Source organism: Pongo pygmaeus, chromosome 2 (genome assembly GCF_028885625.2).
Source record: "Pongo pygmaeus isolate AG05252 chromosome 2, NHGRI_mPonPyg2-v2.0_pri, whole genome shotgun sequence".
NCBI classification, from domain to species: Eukaryota; Metazoa; Chordata; class Mammalia; order Primates; family Hominidae; genus Pongo; species Pongo pygmaeus.
The window spans coordinates 92,696,705-92,717,501 of NC_085930.1; the positions used below are offsets into that span (position 1 = coordinate 92,696,705).

The window sequence follows — 20,797 nt, forward strand, 5'->3', positions numbered from 1 at the left end:
CTTCCTGACATTCAGATTCAGTCACCATTTCTTCAATGAAAGTGGGCAAGAGAGGTGTAGAAACATTTTCCTCGGGCAATTACATCATTTGGCACAAGAGTAAGAGTTACTGGTTGTGTCTATGTGAGGCAAGCGCCAAATCCTGAGCCACAGAAGACCTGACGTGTTTTCTAATCACTTCACTTATGGTGATTAGAAAATGAAAAATATTTTGCAAACAACTTCGAAATATGTTTGTGATAGGAAAGCCCCTCTAAAATATGTGGTTCAAAATATATCAAATAATAAAGCAATGTAATACAAACACATGGCCTTTATAAATTACAAAGAAATTGCAGGGAATTTCAAGAAGCTGAAGTACAAATAAAGTCCCCATCACCTGATTACTATGCAATAAATTAGAAATCAGTTTTATCAAAACCTTACAATCTGGATATTTTAAAACTCTTTGATACTCTGGGAGGCCGAGGTGGGCAGATCACCAGAGGTCAGGAGTTCGCGACCAGCCTGGCCAACATGATGAAACGTTGTTTCTACTAAAAATACAAACATTAGTTGAGTGTGGTGGCACACACCTGTAATCTCAGCTATGCAGGAGGCTGAGGCAGGGGAATTGCTTGAACCCAGGAGGCGGAGGTTGCAGTGAGCCAAGATTGTGCCACTGTACTCCAGCCTGGGGGATAGACCAAGACTCCATCTCAAAACAAACAAACAAACAAACAAACAAACAAACAAACAACCCTCTTTGATAAACAACTCTTAATTCAAAGAAACATTTTAAACCCAACTTGAAAAATATCTAGACGCCATTGATAATGAAAATATAACACATATGAGCTATGGGCTACAGCTAAAGCCTCGCTTAGAAGAAAATGTATATAGCCTTAAACACCTGATTAATTAAAAAAGAATACAAATAAAGGAATTATGCATCTGACTTAGAAACAGCCAAAAACCCAGAAAAAATGCAGAAAGAACTAAATAATAGAGATAAAAATAAGAAATTAGGTTTTCTAATTTAAAAATAAATCCATAAGAATCATAAATAAGTTCAAATACTGTCTCCTTGTGATATGGTTTCGGTGTGTCCCCATTAAAATGGCAGCTTGAGTTGTATCTCCCTGAATTCCCACGTGTTGTGGGAGGGACCCAGGGGGAGGTCATTGAATCATGAGGGCCGGTCTTTCCCGTGCTATTCTCATGATAGTGAATAAGTCTTACGTGATCTGATGGGTTTGTCAGGGGTTTCTGCTTTTGCTTCCTACTCATTTTCTCTTGCTGCCCCATGTAAGAAGTGCCTTTCACTTCCCGCCATGATTCTGAGGCCTCCCCTGTCACGTGGAACTGTAAGTCTAATTAAACCTCTTTTTCTTCCCAGTCTTGGGTATGTCTTCATCAGCAGCATGAAAACAGACTAACACACCTTGAAAACAATGCCAAGCAATGAAATTCACTTACTCAAAAAGTTAGGGAGTACAAAAACAAAAAATGGAAAGCAGACAGGCCCAGTGGCTCAAGCCTATAATCCCAACACTTTGGGAGGCCGAGGCAACAGGATGGCTTGAGCCCAGGAGTTCAAGACCAGCCTGGGTAATATGGTGAAACCCCAACTCTACAAAAAATACAAAAACTAGGTAATGGCGCATGCCAGTAGTCCCAACTACTCAAGAGGCTAAGGTGGGAGGATCACTTGAGCCCGGGAAGTTTAGGCTTCAGTGATCCCTGATCGTGCCACTGCACTCCAGCCTGGGTGACAGACAGAGTGAGACCCCGTCTTAAAAAAACAAACAAACAAACAAAAAAAACAAAGGAAAAAGGAAAAAGAATCATGGCTAAAGAAATAAAAATATTCAAAGGAGAACTTTTGCAAAAGTAACTGAAAATCTTCAAGGAATGTATTTTTTAAACAGGTAAATAAGTTACCCAAACTTATTCAAGAGGAAAGAGAAGAACTTTAATAACATTGGAAAAATCTGAAGCAGTTATCAAAGATCTTAAAAAGCCACAGGTCTTTATGCTTTCAGAAGCAAATTATTTTGCATTTCAAGGAACTGATAATGTTAATTCTATTTAAAAATGAAAACTGGTAAAATTAATTTTATATCTGCATAATGGAATACTGTGAAATCATTTGATAGGATGTGGAGGTTCTGTGTATAGTTATGGAACAATCTACAAAATACATGAAGTGAAAAAAAGCAAGATGCAGAGCATTGTGTCTATTATACCGACATTTGAGTAAATGTGTGTGTGCTTGTGCGTATGTATATGTGTCATACATAACTAAAGGAATGCAAAAGCAATGGATTACAATGATTGCATCTGGGGGAAGGGACTAGGCAGCTGGAAGACAGGTAGAGATACTTTTTTACTCATGCCCTTTTGTACTTTTTGAATTTGATACTCAGTACATGTATTACATAGTCAAAGAATCACAAAAGTAAACAAAATTGCCCATAACACAAATAAAGAAAAAAACTGCCAGTGTGTTTTTATGAAGCCACTGTAACACAGATTCCAAAGTCTGAGGGAGACAGCACAGAATAGAAAACTATAAATCAAACTCATTTATGGACTCATTATGAAAATTTAAAGTTAATAAACAATTTATCAGATTATTAAAATATTAGCCCCATCAAAAGAGGTGCTTATTCCTCAAGTATGAAAGTTTCTCATTAATAAGCAATGTATTAATATACTCATAACTACTATCCTGCACTACTTCTCAAGTGGCAGAGCTATGTGTGAACTGTCAATCCATCTGTAAATAGCTATATATGTATCTACCGCATTTTAGCAAATCTAAAATGCTGTCAAGTATAAGACAGCCTATTTCAGAAATGTTAAAATGTGGAAAACTGTTTATCTTTAAATCAATGAAGTGTAGTATCCATCCATCCATCCATCCATCCATCCATCCATCCATCCATCCACCCACCCATCCATTTTTCCTTCTGTTCCTTCCTTTTTGCATTTATCTGTCTAATCTATCATCTCTCTACCTAGAATATGTATATAGATCTAATATAATATCTAGAATACAAGATATATTCTTAAGTGAGAAAAAACAAGGAGTAGAACAGTGGAACAGTTGTCCAATCTGCATATTTTTAAAAAGAATGTTTAAATAGATACATAGTATATGTGTATATTTTTCCTTAGAAGGATTTATAGAAAACTGTAAACAAAGGTTACCTTTGGAAAGAAGGACTAGGTGAAGGGTGAGTGGAAGGTGGGGGTGAGAGAAGGGGGACTTTTATTTTTTTCCTGCACTTTTTGAATTCTCCAACCTTATTCTACCCTCATTTTGATTTTTGGACCATTTGCTTCTTTGTTGTAGCAGAAGGTGTCGGAGCACTGCCCTGGTACCTTTCAACATATCTGTGAGCCCTGCCCCAGCTTCTGTGTATTTACCTTCCAATGGCTGCTTCGGCAATGGTCTTTGCAGAACCAATTGGAGCTGCTGGCTTCACTGGGTCTGCTGAGAGCTGGAAGTGCTTGGAGTTTAGGAACCCCCAGGGTGGCTCTTAGCGGCTGAGTGATTGGTGAGGGAGCGTGAAAGCCCAGTTTCCTTGCCTCTGGTGGGAAAACTTCCCTCAGAGGATTCTACCCTGAATCACACCCTCGCTTGGCTTCTTGCCTTTCCCTGTTCTACATCTTGCCATGCTCTAAGCAGTTTTTCTTGGAAGCCCTTCCTTAAGAAATCCCCGCTTGTTTGTCTGGGCGCTATGGTTCATGCCTATAATCCCAGCACTTTGGGAGGCTGAGGCAGGCAGATCACCTGAGGTCAGGAGTTCTAGACAAGCCTGGCCAGCAAGGCAAAATGCCGTCTCTACTAAAAATACAAAAATTAGCTGCGCATGGTAGCAGGCACCTGTAATCCCAGCTACTAGGGAGGCTGAGGCAGGAGAATTGCTTGAACCCAGGGGGTGGAGGTTGTAGTGAGCTGAGATCGTGCCACTGCACTCCAGCCTGGGCGACAGAGCAATACTCTGTCTCAAAAAAAAAAAAGAGAAAGAAAAAGAAATCACTTGTTCATGGTCTTCTCAGCATCTTATTCTGAGACTTAAGACATTGTGACATTGTATTCCACTTTGAATTTATGGATATTTAAAAAGAAATCATGAATGTCATATGTATGTAAGTAAAAGAAATAACATGCTATAGAGTCAAATGATACTGAAACACCAAGGAAACTGGCTTGTTCCTAAAACTCCAAGCTAGAACTGCCTTTCTTCCACTGGACATTCCTGTGTCTTATGGTCACGAAAATCTTTTTTAAAACCTGACTTCAGCCCCTGCTTTACTAGTTTCAGTAAAAGGATACCTGCCCACCATCTTCATCACAGCCATTCATTTTCCTGTACTTACTTGAAGACCATCATTCGGCTACTCATAGCTAATGTATTATGCAAGTGCTTAACAACTTCTGGGCCTCATTTTGACAAAACACAAACCATCAATTCTCAGTGAAAAAAAAAAGAAATTGTTTTCTCGAAGGGCAGTCTCAAGATGGAATTACTAATGGCTGTAAAGAACTGTGCCTAGTTTAAAAGGGACTTGTATTGTGATTCCTCAGTAGCTGGCCTCAGTGGGCAAATGAATTACCAAAAAGCACTTTGCTCATAGATTGCAGTGGTGCCTCTGAGTCCAGAGTTCATTGTCAAATAAAGCATGTCATTTGGGTGCAGCATCTTTGCATTTTTAATCATGTTTGATCTTTCAGTCGCTCACTGGCAACAGGTCTGCTGGTTGTCAGTGTGAGCCAGCAAGGCTATGCTGCAAATGTTTAAGATCCTCAGGCAGTTTATTTATGCTGGTAATATTCAAAGTATTTATTATCGTCCTGTATTTATCCTGAATGTGTGACTGCATTTAGAGCCATAAATTGCTCTAGATTTGAGTGGCTGTCGACAGCATGATTTTAACTATAACATATTCTCTATGTATGAGTGTGTGTGTGTGTATACACATCTACATACATGGATATTTATTTTTACACCTGCCAACAGAGTAATTTATAGCATAACACACATACACACTTACAAAAAAAGCCCTCTCCTGTCATCAATAGCGGAGTGTTTTCTCTTTAGCGTAGTGCTGGGTATTAGAGGGGAAAACAGTGTCTAAATCATTTATTTCTGCAAGAGGAGGGTAAGAAGGTCTTGAGCAGGAAGCCATCCTCTTTGGAGGCTGCTTCTGCTGCCATCAGGGCATCTCCCAACAGCCCCTGAAAGAGGTTGCCAGATCCTCTGGACCACTGTGCCTTTGTTTGAAACCAGCCCACCATCTGCAAGATCCTGGGACTAACTTGTTAGTGACTACTGATAGGGGGACACCAATTTTGAGAGGAGGTGTGTATACAATTAAATATGATAAAATAGTAAGCACTGCTTACATTCCGCTTCCCCTCCTTTTTACATGTGTCTTTTATGAGGACACTGTCCATTACTGATAGACTATGTTAGAATTCACTTTGCTTTTTTAAAGGGAGATGAAGATTTAGAAAAGTGGGGCTTAACTGGGGATTGGACTGTTCTCATTCATACTGGCCCTCACATTATTCAGAGTTGACAATTTGTTAACACCTGACAGAAGACCCGAAATCTATTTTTTAGCTCATCAAGTTGGGTGCTGGGTGCCTCAGGTGTATTATATTGTTTTTGCATTTTGTTGTGTTCATGTTCTCTGTCCTGTAAGATGATAAGCTTCTGGAGGACTGGAATGATGCTTTGTATTTCACCTGTGTTTCCAAAGCATGTTGCATGTTCTAGCAGAGTACTGGTGCATTGTTGAGGTAAAATAAATACTTCTTAGTTGGAGTTCTTCCAAGGTAGTCATTTAGCTTGTGCTTAGCCCAATCATAGGAAGTAATAATGGTCAGGCAGAAAGTTTTAGTTAAATGTTTATTAAGTAGCTGAGGGAATTAGTGTATGGGATTATTAGCAAGGTGTTTATAATTTCACTTTTTCTTCTTTGAGTTGCTGATTTATAGCAAGATACTTTATTGAGCATATATTGGTGATTTTCATGGCTTTTTTTCTCTTTAGCTGAGAAACACTTCTTTACTGGGCTCCAATGTGGAGAAACAATATGTACAGATGAAAAGGTTGTTGCTTTGTTTGAAACAGGTGAAAGATAAGGGGCCAGCTTGAGCAGTCTTTTCTTCATTGTTCCCTCTTCTCTCCTACTCTATTTTCCCAAACACTTCTAAACCAAATGGCCAGCGAAGGACCACTAGGGCTCCTCTGAATATAGTTTATAAAACCATTTGTCTAAAAAAAGTCTTCGAGTGCATTATTACATTTGGTTCACTATTTTAAAAAACAGATGATTTTCTACAGCAAATTTAGTTTTACTGAAAAAATGAGCAGAAAGTACAGTACAGAGGTTTCCCACAAATCCCCTCCGTTTGCCCACAGTATTCGTAGTGGTTAACATCTTGCATTGGATTGACACCTTTGTTATAAGTGTTATAAATATTGATTAACCAATATTGCTACACTATTGTTAACTGAAGTCATCCCTCGTTTACATCAGGACTCAATCTTTTGTCATAGTTCTGTGTGTTTGGACAAGTATACAACGTCATGTATCTCTCATTATAGTATCATACAGAATAGTTTCACTCTCCTAAAAATGCCCCTGCTCCACATATTCATCCTATGGTTCAATATGTTTTAAGGTACACTAATGTTCAGAGGAGCGGTGGTAGTGGAATGTGGTTTGATCCTATGGAAGTTTCGCTCTATCCTTTCATTACAGTTGGAAAAACTCCAGGTTTCTGCTCCCTAAAAGGGGAATCAGGATTTCAAATTACAATCATGATCCTGTTGTGGTAACACAGGAGACCATTGCAGCTTTTGTATTTTGGAAGAGTTGAAAATTTGTCAGTGAGGCTAAATGCCAAGGTAAATTTAACTGGAGCAGGTGATGCCATGCTTATTTAGAATATGTTGTGACATATTTTAATCTAATGTGTATTAATATGTAGGCAAAAGTTAATTTTGACTATTTTCATGTCCAAATCTAGACTTGTCCTTCGTTTACTGATTTGTAAATTCCGCTTTCCTTACTTTTGGGGCCTGCCGTTGACTTTGGTGCATTGCTAATTATGCACACAATTTTAGAACAACACTGACAATGAATACAAAATATTAATAAACCAACAAGACAAGCAGTTTTCCAGAATCACATTATGTATACTTACTGCCTAACTAACCTTTTCTGCAGTTACTTAAATCTTTTAAAAATCCATTTAATTTCAAAGCCGGAGTATTAGCCTATTTATATGTAAATTGTCTTTAATTCATGCATTGATTTAAAAGACTAATCCAAAAGATCTTTTACCACAAGTGACCTTTTTGACACTACACTTCTGGGAAAACTGTGACGTGGTTTCTTGGTGACCTCACATCCACCCGTGGTACAACACATGCCGACTCTGGTCTGTATAAATCACTCACAATTGTATAGTTTTAAGCCAACATTGAATTATTAACAGTATAATTGTTTTAGTTACTATTTCCACAGGACCATTTACAGGGATGAATTTTTTTTTTTCCTTCTGGTGTCTTTCTATTTTCATTCTCAACCAACAAATCTAATTAAAAGCTTTACTAAGAAATGTCTGTTATTCAAGGGACGGAGTCAGGTGTTTAACGGTAACTGTCTCCAAAGAACTTAGATGTCAGAGAAGCTTAAATTTACTTTTCTGCCCGCCATACAGACCTGAGAATCCAGAGAATCTTAGAATCTTAGGAAAGCAAACGAGGCAGGTTAACCTTGGTATTTTGTTTGTTTGTTTGTTTGTTTGAGATGGAGTCTCACTCTGTCACCAGGTTGGAGTGCAGTGACACAACCTTGGCTCACTGCAACCTCCGCCTTCTGGGTTCAAGTGATCCTCTTGCCTCAGCCTCCTGAGTAGCTGGGAGTACAGGTGTGCACCACCATGCACAGCTAATTTTTTGTATTTTTAGTAGAGACGAGGTTTCACCATGTTGCCCAGGATGGTTTCGATCTCTTGACCTCGTGATCTACCCTCCTTGGCCTCCCAAAGTGCTGGGATTACAGGCATGAGCCACCGCAACTGGCCAACCTTGTTATTCTTGTTGTGCTCTCTCTCTCTCTCTCTCTATATATATATACACACACACATATCTCTCTTTCTATATATATATACATATCCATATATACATATAGATAGTCAACTCTCATCTCTCTCTCTCTCTCTCTATATATATATATATTTTTTTCAACTCTCAGTTTTCTGCCTGTGTTTAGTTTACCTTAGGGAATGTCTTTAGCCAGTGTTTCACAACAAATTATCTTTCTTCTGGGGATACATATATTTTGTAATTGTCTAGTCCCTGTTGTTGGTGGGTGAAATGCAAAGAATTTTAATTTCAATTTTAGCCTATGTAAAACATTTGAAGTAAAATTGAATGTGCCATATATAATATATATTTATATTTGTGTATCTATTATTTCTCTATCTGTCAGGATTTTTACCTGAGGTACACGATAGGAGGCCGCGAATGCCCAGAATCATATGCAAATGTGTATGTGTATACGTGTATTTATTTGCATGAAGTGTCACCACACTGAACAATTCTATGGAGTAGGAGTATTCACTTAGGCAATACTGTGAATGCCAACACCCTGTCTCCAGCCCAGGAGATGCATAGCACAGGGCTGTATATATGTACATACCTCCCTTTGTGGCAACCCTCAGACCCTAGTATCCACGTCTTCCTTAAATTTTTACAACAGGTGATAACACCAAAATGGTTAAAAACTACTAAACATACATACATATACATGTGCATGTATACACACAAACATGTAAAATCTATAAACACATATACATTCTATATATATATATATATATAGTTGATTCTGATTTTTCGCAGTAAATTGTTGTATAAAGTCTCCACAAACACTGAATTAGCAAATAATGAACCATTGCCCCTAGGGGAAATCCAGGGTTAAGTTCCTGAGAGCCTCTGATTACAACACTTTTTTTTTGTTTCTAAGAGATGGGGTCTCACTCTGTTGCCCAGGCTGGAGTGCAGTGGTGCGATCATAGTGCACTGCAGCTTCGAACTCCTGGGCTCAAGTAATCCTCCCACCTTAGCTTCCCGAGAAACCAGAACTGCAGCCACGTGCTACTGGCTGTTTCTTCACAACATTTTTGTTAATTGATTAATATGTAAACCTTTTAAATGTTTACTTTTATTTAAAGATACCTTATTTAACATATAGCTAATTCATTAACACTGAAGTCATGGGACACAGCCTGAGCTGTTTAACCTGAGCCTGAATGAAGCTTCTATCACTCATGTTTCCTCTGTAAGGCACATCATATTCTTCTTGTACTCAGGAACAAGAGACAGCACTTCAGCACTGTTCTTGGGGGCCATTATGAACAAAAATGCAAAAGAAAACCCACCCCAACAACGTGGCATTTAATAGATCAGAAAAAGACCCTTGTTTACAGTATGAGAGATGGAGCAAGAAGGTGGAGCTTTGCTTTGTTCTGCTTCACTTGGGAATGTACATGTTGGGTGACAAATTTTTCACTTCTCTGTGATGCCCAGAAATGACCACAGAAATGTGGCGAGTATCAATGTTGAGATTACAAATGCATTTTATTGAGTGGGCAAATTCACAAACACAGAATGCACAAAGAATGGATGCCAACCTTATACACATTTATGTTCACTCACCTGTTTCGTGCAAGGCATATGCAAGTGTTGGTGATTTTGGGGTGAACAGGCAGACAGGAACACTGCCTTCATGGAGCTTGCTTGCATACTGACACTGGACACAGGTGTTAAACAATTAATTACCCAAATAATTACCTAATTACAACAGTGATCCCTGTTCTAGTGGAATGGTATCAGACACTATTAGAGCATGTGACAGAGTATCCAGCCCAGGATGAGGGGTCCAGGAGAGCTTCTCTGAGGATGTAACATTTGAGCAGTGCTCAGAAGAATGGATAAATATGCAGGAAAACATCTGTATGTGTAATAAGCTGGAACAAGGATTTTATGCTAATTTGTTTTCCAATCCCTTGCTCTTCTCTTCTAGGTAAAGTTGGTAGCATGTATATAAATATGTTTTTTCTAATATGATAAAAATTTCTCTTTATACCCACATGGGTCATTACTTGGAAGCTGCTACTCTCTATCCCTTCCTTGGGGACTGTAGCTGGAAGAAGCTGACAAAATAATATATCACACAGTAAGGAGTAAAATATTTAAGGATGAAGACACCCTTTCTCCTGGCCAACATCTGTTTTTTTTTTTTCTTTTTGTCTTATTTCCCTCTTTCCTGCTTCTTTTCCTCCCTGCTTTCTGCTTTTAAATTGGCTTCTCCTTTAAGGATGATGACCTCACTGGATGGTAACCTCATTGGAAGAAGAATAGCCAGAAAGTATTTTTAATCATAAAAATACCTCCGGCTTTTCCTACCCCTTACACAATAATCTCAGATAAGTCACTGAAGTGGCTTAATTTTTTTTAACTCACTAGATTGAATTGAAACACAAGTTTTATCTTTTTTTATGTATTCGGATTTAGTCATATATGGATGTGGCTTTTGATCAAATAGGAAAATCAGCCCATGCATTCATTCATTCATTCTTCATTCACAAGTATTTATCAAATCTCTACTGTGACAGGCCCTGTGCAAAGCATCGGTGAGATACAAAGATGAAACAGACATATACTTCTTCATGCTATCTTCTCTTAGATTTGTCTGAAACACCACTAACCTTTTTAGATGATAATTGTAATTATATATAAAAGTTAATTAGACACTTATTCCATGCCAAGGACTGTGATAGCATTTTACATGCATTATCTTCACAAGAGTCCTGTGAGGTAGGTTTTATGACTATCTCCATTTTAGAGATGAAGTAACAGACTCAGCTAGGGTGAAATAACTTATTTGAGGACAGGTATTGCTAAGTAGCTGAGCTAGCATTTGAACCATCTCCATTCTTAAACATATTACACTGCACTGCTTCCTGAAATCCTTATGAGTGACTTAGTAACTTTCAAAATTTTGTTTTAAGATATCAACTAAAACAAGATTATAAAACTTTAAGATTTTTTCATTTCCATAAGTTACTTATTGGTTATGGCCTTTTTTCTTAGTTTCTTGCCAGAAAATGCCCATTGCCTCTCCATGCCATCTTCCCAGTTTTATAAATGAGAACATTTAAGCACCAAGTAGTTAAGCAACTTGGCTAAGTTCAAGTTGTTAGGAAGAAGCATGCCTGGGACTTCAGCCCAGGGCTGTCTCATTTTTTACTATCAGTTTCTAAAAATTAGGCTTTTAAAAAAATATTGCTTTTTTATTCTGATTTCAATACTAATTCACACTGAATGTAGGAAAGTTAGAAAACTTATATACATGAATAACAAAACATTCAGACATTGGATTCTTCTGTCTTTATCTCTGTAGATAATCTCTTACTTTGTTACTAATCTTGAAAAGTGCTCTGTGTGTGTGTGTGTGTGTTTTCTGTTTGTTGCATTTGAGTTAGTTTTATTTCTAACATGAAGCTGTTTGCTCCTGGAGGGAAGGAACGATTTCATTTAATTCTCTGTCTCCTACAGCACCCGTCTTCTTACTAAGAATATGGTTGGTTTTCAGCAAATACTTGTTGCTTTAAATGGAATTGAAATCACTTACTGCCCAGGATACTCTTTTTGCCACCACAGGATGCAGCAATACAACTCCAGAGGCCCGAGTCGTACAGGGAATCTTGGTTTTATGTCAATTTCAAATTTTGCCCTCTGTGCCTGGGGAATAGCTCAATTGCTGTCCTTTTCTCTGGGATAAAACTTAGAGGACACCAAGATCAACTTTCAGACACAGCAGAGAGCCAGGCTGCAATAGTAAATAAACCCTCTGCAAGTCCGTGGCTAGTATCAGTACGGTGAATGTTGGCAAAATGAATCCAGAAGGCACTTCTCTTCATGGGAGTTTAATATTCTCTTTGCCTGTGGCATGGTAAATGGGCCCATGGACTTCCACTGGCCTACAGATTTTATCACCACAACAGACCACTCCTATTGTTACATTTTCTATTGTCACCAAAGATCTTAATCACCACAGCCAAGGGCTAGTCTCAGTCATCACTTTCTGACCTACTCCTTAAAATTATCCTTTTGGCCTCTGGACTATAACTCTGTCTCTGCTTCTTACCTTTCCAACTGTTATTTCTTTATCCCATTTTTCTACTTTGCTTTCTGCTTTTCTCACTTGGAGCACTTCCTAAAGTTTACTCGTCAATCCTGTCGCTCTTGTCTCTTGATGATGTGATTTCCAGAATCTTTCAAGAATTTTAGCTTTAGTTATCTGCTCTGTGAGGAAAACACCCGAGTCCATTCCAGTTACACCTCTGGCTTCTGTTCAGATCCCCATCTTTCTAGCGGACAGGGGCTGGTAGGGGCTCTTACCTCTGTGTGTTCATCCATTTGGGCTGCCATAACAAGACACCTTAAACCAGGTGGCTTATAAACAATAGAAATGTCTCCTTCACAATGCTGGAGGCTGTGAAGTCCAGATCTGGTGTCTAATGTGTGCCCATTTTCTGGTTAATAGAGGATACCTTCTTGCTGTGTCCTCACATGGTGAAGGGGGAGAATTCTGGTCTTTTCAGCCCCTTATAAGGGCACTAATCCCATTCACAAGGGTTCCACCCTCATGTCCTAATCACCTCTCAAAGACCCTACTTCCTCATGCAATCACATTGGGATTAGATTTCAACGTATAAATTTTGTGAGAGACACAAACATTCAGTCCATAACCTCCCCTAGGCTTTAAGGGACGAGGAGAAGAAACATTTATCAGAGCCTGGAAGGAGGCCAAGCGCTGTGGCTCACGCCTGTAATCCCAGAAGTTTTGGAGGCCAAGGCAGACAGATAACTTGAGGCCAGGCATTCAAGATTAGCCTGGCCAACACGGCGAAACCCCATCTCTACTAAAAGTACAAAAATTAGCTGAGTGTGGTGGGGCATGCCTGTAGTCCCAGCTACTCGGCAGGCTGAGGCAGGAGGATCACTTGAGCTTGGGAGGCAGAGGCTGCAGTCAGCCGATATCATGCCACTGTATCCCAGCCTGGGTGACAGAGTGAGACTCCATCTCAAAAAAAAAAAGAACCTGGAAGGAAAAAGATCGGGGTAGAGCAGGTCACCTGAGAACAGCCTTCATTTTCAGAGGATGGACACAGCTGTCTGGGGCCTCTTACAGGTTGCTCCCAATCCTGGAATGATATAATCTCTCACCAGGGCTTCCCGTGGACAGAATGCAATTAGAAGCTAGAGGGTGCAGGAGCCTATTGGCAAGTCTATATTGATCACCCTCCCAGGAAGAGTCAGGATGAAGAAAGATGGGGAGGGGATCTGGATGGATGAGCAGAGGACTTTCATAACAACCACTGGGACTAATGGGCAATTCATGACCTGCCAAAGAGTCGCTGAATATTAAACTCCTGAGGCCAGGGGTGATATGTCTGAAGAAAAGTCCATAGTGCTTTTATTCTTTTGTAAAATATTAAGGAAATCACTGTACTTTGGAGTCATTAAGTAATTTGACTATGGTTAAATATCTGGGAGAAAGGGGCATTGGGGTTAGAACCCAGTCTTCTGAGCCCTTGCCTTGTTTGCTCTCCCCAGAGCCTGTGTGCTCCCCTGTGGGCTCTGTTAAAGAGCCACACCTGCATCACATTCTCTGTTTTCTTTCTTGTTTCCAAACCTCATGAAAGAGACAACTATTGATGAAATTTTATTTTAAAACCATTAGTCTCTCTTTTTTACACAGATGAATCATTAAATAACCAATTAGTTATAAAAGTGATTTATCAGGAAATATAGGGCTTTTTCCTTAAAATTCATTTCCCCACACTCAGGTATAAACAGAGAATTATACACTGGGACAATTTTTACAAAATTACGAAATCACAAGTACACTGTTACAGTAAACCAGGGCCTCATCAATCGCTATTTAAGAAAACCTTGGCCTTGCTCTTTATCCACCGACAAACAAATTTCTATTTCTTCTGGCTTCCTCTTATCCCCTTTGTGGGCATCTGTAGCATGTAAGGCCTTACTCCTCTGACTTCTGACTATGGACTATGGGCTATGTTAAACTTCCACTAACTTATCATTGTTTAATACAAAAAGCCACATTGGTGTTCCTTGGCTCTCCCTCTAATGACCTATTGAAGGCCCTGCTATGGTTTGAATGTATGTGTCACCCATACCCCAGCCAAATTCGAATGTTGGAACATAAGACCCAGTGTGAGCCTGGGCAACATGGCGATACCGTTTCTACAAAAAAATGCAAAAATTAGCCTGTGGCGCACTCCTATAGTTCCAGCTACTTAGGAGGCTGAGACAGAAAAATCACTTGAGTCTGGGGAAGTTGAGGCTGCAGTGAGCTGAGATTGTGCCACTACACTTCAGCCTGGGCAACAGGGGGAGACCTTGTCAAAACAACAACAACAACAAAAAACAACCCAGTGTGATAATATCAGGAGGTGGGGCCTTTGAGGTGATTAGGTCATGAGGACAGAGCAGTCATGAAAGGGATTAGTGCCCTTTTAAAAGGGCTTGGAGGAGCTAGCTAGGCCCTTTGTGCCTGTTTACCCTTCTGCCTTCGTCCACGTGAGGACACAGAAACAATGTACTGTCTTGGAAGCAGAGAGCAAGACTTCACCAGACACTTAATCTACTGGCAACTTGACCTTGGACTTCCCAGCCTCCAGAGCTGTGAGAATTAAATTTCTATTATTTATAAAATACACAGTTTGTGGTATTTTGTTATAGCAGCATGAATGGATTAAGACAGGTCCACAAGGGAAAAGTGTGGCCAATGCTTTGGTATTCACCTCCTTGCTGTTTTGTTCTGTTCTTCTTACAGCCTTACTTAAGGGCCGAAAGAAAAGGAACCTGTTACTAGAGAGAGTGTGTCAGGGATAGCATCAAGCATTGTAACTGGCTTCTCTCCAAAAAGATAGGGTTAACTTTGCCACTGTAATGATAGTCCCTTAATACCCTCATCTGGTCCTTACCTCACAGCCACGGTCTTGGATTTCCCTTGAACCAGCTCTGTACAAATTTGCATTCCCATCAGTAGTGAACAAGGGTTCCCCTTTCTCCATATCCTTGACAACACTTGTCTTTCATCTTTTTATTATTGCCATTTTAATAGGTGTGAGATGAAATGGATAAAGAAAATGTGAGAGAGAGAGAGATATATATACACATATATATACACACACACACAAAAAATGAAATATTCTTCAGCCTTAAAAAGGAGGAAATTTTGCCATTTTTGACCACGTGGGTGGACCAAGCGGACATTATGCTAAGTGAACTAAGCCAGCATAGAAAAACAAATACCATATGTTCTCACTTTTAAGTGGAATCTAAAACAATCAAACTCATAGAAGCAGAGAGTAGAATGGTGGTTCCCAGAGGCTGGGATTACGGGAAATGGGGAGATATTGGTCAAAGGGTACAATGATTCAGTTAGGAGAATCAATGGTAGGTATTTGAGGTGATGGCCATGTTAATTAGCTTGATTCAATCATTCCAGACTGTATACATATATCATAGCATCACTTTGTACTTCATAATGATATACAACTATAATTTGTCTATATTCAATAAAATGGAAAAAAAATGAAATAATTACTGAACAAAGTGATACAAGTGATTTACTACCATTAGTGTCCTACCTCTTTCATTTTTCAGCCAAGTGGTACTTCTTCTGTTATTTTATTTGTAGAAGACCTTAAGCTTCTCTCAAAGGCTTCAAAGTATTTTATATTGTGATATTTTCACAATAGACTTAGCAAAGTAGAGAGAGCTATCAATAGGATATGTACTTTGAACATGGGGAGATTGGGACCTAGAGAGGTCAAGTGACTATAAATGTATCTCATTTTTAAGTTGAAAAATAGTGAAGAACTGCAGGTTGATGGGACCATTTCCAGCGATTCATTATTTCTCCCTTTTCTATTTTTTTAAAATATTAACCTCCTTACTAATCTCTCTTTCCTCAGGACTTGATATGCCATTTGTCCTATATTGTCAATGATTTTCTTTGGGTCTATAATTTCTTCATGAATGTCCACTTGTGTGCTTCTTGACTGGTGCAGAAATAGTCTTCTAGTTTTTCTGTGTGCCTTTGGGTTCCCAGTATAGCATAGTTTTTGGCATATGGTAAACTCATTGGTAAAAGAATAGTTTAATAAGTCAATAAGTGAATCTAGCATGTCTAGATCCTAAAGCTTGAAAGTCAGCAAGACTACTATTTTTTAAAGTATTAAACTATTGAGAATGGGCTAACGTGTGCATTCTCCACTTATCTGCTTTGGCCTTCTCCCTCCTGGAGAATGGAGGTGCATTGGAAACAACTGTTAGTCCTTGGAGGTGTTGCAGGACTTTTCCTTAGTTCAACTATAAGACAGGGTCCTTGTCCGTCCCATGGCCATGAAAATTTAGGCTCGCAGACTGTTGGAGAGGGTGAGCAAGGTTTTATTGGGTGAAAAAGAAGAAAAAGGGGGAACCGGGAGCCTCTGCAAGGCTAGAGTCCCTGATAGAGCACTTCCTGCCCACAGCCTGAATTCCAGGTTCCACACAGGAAAAGGATGGACCAGGCTCCTCCCCAGTGCAAACATGGTGAACTTCCTGAGGCTCTACCCTAGTGCACAGGCTGGTTGGAGGTTTTTCGGGGACCCCCCCTCCCACCTAGCTGTCTCATTCCCCCCTCTAAAGAGGTACATCCAACTGCCGTTTAGATTAAGGATAAGGATGAAGACTGACCTTAACTGCTTCCTGCTGAGAGGGGGCGCTGTTTTGGGGAAACGGCAGTCAGAGCTTCCTAGAGGCCCATCTAAGGGTTCACAGCAGAAGGGGCCATTGTCAGAGGCTCTGTTTGCATGACTCTTTGGAGTTTAACGGCCTGAAGGCAAGAACAGACAAACCAGGTTATTAGAAACTATGTATCAAAACGAAATGAGGGGAGAGTAAGGACAGCTCAAAAATCCTGAGGCCTTTTGCCAGTTTGAACACGCAGAGGGAGGCCAAAAGCCCGACCGGCAAAAAAAACTTTACCCTTTTGCTGGCATGTTGGGCTTCTGGGTTCCCTTCCCCTGAGCCCAGTCCTAAGCCAACCAGTTTAAGGTTTGGGAAACTAACTCTTTCTAGTTTGGAGTATGCATCTGAGGAGAGTGTCTTGCAGTATGGAGACACAATTACCTTTTAGCGAAGAGCGAACCGAGGAGAAGAAAGGCAAAAAGAAGGTGCCTTTTAAAGGAGTCCCAAAGGTTCAGGATGCATTTGAAAGGGGTACAGACTGAAGATGAATGGCTACCCATCTAGAAAGAGGGGAGCAGGCATACCTGGTTCCCTTTTCTTCCAGCAGATACCTTAGGTATGTGAGGTAGAGAGGGGAAAGCATCCTCTTTCCATCTTCTATCCTTGCATCCCCAAGTTCCAGTGACCTTGGTAGGTGCCACCATGGGTGTTAAAGTGACTTGCACCCATGAAGCAGGGGGGCCTAGGGGTGGGAATCATCTGCTCTTACCCAAGTATGCCCTATCTCCCCTGCTGTCAGTAGCCTTGGAGTTCCCTAGACCTCATTTATGCCATGGATATTAACGTGGCCTTTATCCATGAAACAGGAAGTTTGGGGTTGGCTTAATCAGCAGGAATCAGTCATGCTCACCTGTGCTGTGCCTTTTAACTTCTGTTGTCATTTGCCTCTGGATCCCTAAGATCCAATTTTCCTTCCTAGGGCTTTGATGTGAAGCTTGGAATTCAGTCTGGGACAAAAATGTATCTCGGGTGGGGCATTGCATGGACTCCTTATCATAAGACAAATGCTAAAGTGAAGCTGTGGAACCCAGTTCTCCTCTAACAAGAGAGAGGAAAGGATGTCTTGCGACACACCCAGATAACTGGTAGCTACAGTTATGCTTGCCAGGATTTGGATACGTGGTGCTTGGCTTTGGTTAGTTTACTTGGTCTTACTTTCCCAAAAAGGAAAGCTCCGGGTAATGGGCACCGTATTTATTCCATCACCTGGCAGGGTTTGCAGGATAATTGTTCAGAGCTAGAGTATTGATCCATATTTCTACATTACCCATCCTTCCTATTCTTTCTTAGCTGCAGCCGGAAATTGCTGGTTGGTTCACAGGAGCAAGCAGGGTTGGTCTAAAAGGTAGGTGAAAACTTAAAAACAACTAATGAGTTTAGCATTTAATGACAATTGTATGGCAAATTTGGGAACATAATTTCTGTCTCTCCAGTCCTCATTTTTGTTAAAAAAAATTATGATAGGACTGAGTGCTTTGCAAAATAGACTTTAGTCTTATACTTGGCCTGATTATTTACATAAAGTGCAGCAAGAATAACTATTTCTACATGGGCCTTTTGGATTGGCACTGATGGAAATGTTTTCCACAAGGAATCACAGATAAGTCCTTTTAAAGCTGAGCCCAGCCATGGGTTTGCATCCTCAAATACCTGTGAGTTGGGTGATCCTCTCCTCTTAAGGTCCCACAATAAACTTGGAGCTCTTGGGCCTGTTAGAAAGTGACATTCTTTACTGACCACAGGTCAGGAACCCTGTACAGGGACTGCATAGACAACAGTATGAGGCCAGTTTCCCCATGGGGCTTTTATTGGCTCTGCAAGTTGAGCTTGACTCCTTAAAGGGAAGCATACCCTTCCAGTCAAAGCCTTGGTAAAATAACTACTTTCTCCAATTGTGTCCTGTTGCAAAAGAAAAATGGATTCTTATTGCACTGATGCAAACAACTATACTGCCATAAGAATAGTCACAGATAGTTTCCAAATTCTAGAGGAACCAGGCAGAGAGAAACAAACATGCTTCAAATTTTGTTCATAGGAGTCTACCTTACTCAATTGTTAAAGGCCGTAAATAGTTCAAAATAAGTTTCCTTGACTCTGAAAAATGAAACATGGATTAGCAATATTCCAAGCAAAAGTCAAAAAGGTTGCTTCAGCTTCCTGAGTTCAGTCCATTTGGCTAACTCTTGTTTTGCTTGATAATCTTGAGCATTTCAGCTCTTCATGAGTCCTGTACATTTTCCTGTATTTCGGTGTCACAATATCCAAAGTTATCAGAAGCCTGTATTTGAAAGCACCGGTCAAAGTCCTATAGCTTATTATAAACCATCTTCTGAAAAAGATTAAAGCAACAATTGTCTGTGACTAGCAAAATTTTCAGGGTAGTTACAATTAGAAACACGACTGACAAAGAAGTTTGGTTATCTCCGTGGTTTACTATAACTTAACATAAAAACCTTAATTATGGTTGATAGCATACACTCAGACATTAGAATTTTAGAAATCCCATACAATTTTGGAACATATGTTGGCATTATTCACCCAGATATAACCTAAAGAAGATTGAGCATCATTTTGACAATCCCGTATACCTAAATATGTCAAATAATCCTGTTTACCTCTCTTAGTTCTGGACACGTCGGGGGCCCTCTGAAGTATTTGAAAAGCCATGTGCCAGGGAAGACAATTTTGAAACTGAAGTTTGATTTTGGGAAAGCTGTTAAATGTTCGAGGTTTAAAACACTTGATATTATGAAACAGAATTCCAGATTACTGAGGACTAAGCTCTGATTTTTTTAAATATTGCCGAAATTCCTATCTAAGGAGCCTGGGGAGTCATGCCTTACAAACCATACATTTTCATCAGATGGGTTTTATTTAACCCTGTATATCGTGACTTACTTTCCAATCTGACTGTGGCATAACAGGGAAAAAAAATCAAAATGTTTTACCCCAAAATATATTTCCTGGCCATACCTTGAAGTTGCCCTGCAACGTCTCTTGTGGGAAAAATCCACATTTTAATCCCCTTCCCCCTTTGTTTTCATTCCTTCCTCTCCAGATCCAGGAGATAATCAACTAAGCCAGGCACCCTTTTAGGTCTGATAAGAAGCATTTTATAACCTGCTGTCTCTGAAGTCTGCTATCTGAGGGCTTCCTCTGCACAATAAAATTTGGTCTTCACAATCCTTTATCTTAACCTGAACATTTCCTTTCTATTGATCCCAGGTCTTCAGATAAACTCAACCAACTGTCATCCAGAAAAATGTTTAAATTTACCTGTAGCCTGGAAGACTCCGCTTTGAGTTGTCCTGCCTTTCTGAACCAAACCAATGAATTTCTTAAATATATTTGAAGTCTCATGCTTTCCTAAAATATATAAAACCAAGTTATACCCTGACCACCTTGGCCACATGTTCTCAGGACCTTCTGAGGGCTGTGTCACGGGCCATGGTCACTCATATGTGGCTCAGAATAAATCTCTAAAAATATTTTACAGAATTTGACTCCTTTTGTCAACATTACCAAAAATTATTTATTTTGTCAAAATGATGACTCAGAAATTTTGAAGAAGCAAAAACCTTTTATAACCCCTTACAAATTTTGCCAAAGAGCAGATTAAAATTAGCACCTTAGGAAAACCTTGTTATGCTTTTATTTCAACGCTCAATTTACAGAAAAAACCATATAATACCCTTTGATGAATGTAGTCAGTATGTTCACACAGAGAACCTCTTCTGCAAGATTAATTTCCACAATTCTTCCACCACTTCTTGGAACCTTCAGCTTTTTCCTAATGTAACTCAAAACAATCCTTAACCCTAGGCAAAAGTTTACATTTCCATGCCTTCCTATAACCTTTTACTAAAAAACACATTTTACTGTTCTTTTACACC

At 39.6% G+C, this 20,797-nt stretch overlaps 1 protein-coding gene across 21 annotated transcripts in view; it reads left to right on the top strand.

Moving 5' to 3' along the window:
- FHIT (fragile histidine triad diadenosine triphosphatase) overlaps positions 1-20,797 on the top strand; it is a 1,508,090-nt gene that overhangs the window by 454,728 nt on the left and 1,032,565 nt on the right. The window contains exon 5 of one of the 21 annotated variants that reach the window (XM_054479716.2): positions 18,195-18,249. The exons of the other annotated variants lie outside the window; for them this stretch is intronic. The gene's annotated coding sequence lies outside the window, so the exon portion shown is untranslated. The remainder of the gene's footprint in view (positions 1-18,194; positions 18,250-20,797) is intronic. 21 annotated transcript variants of the gene reach the window in all.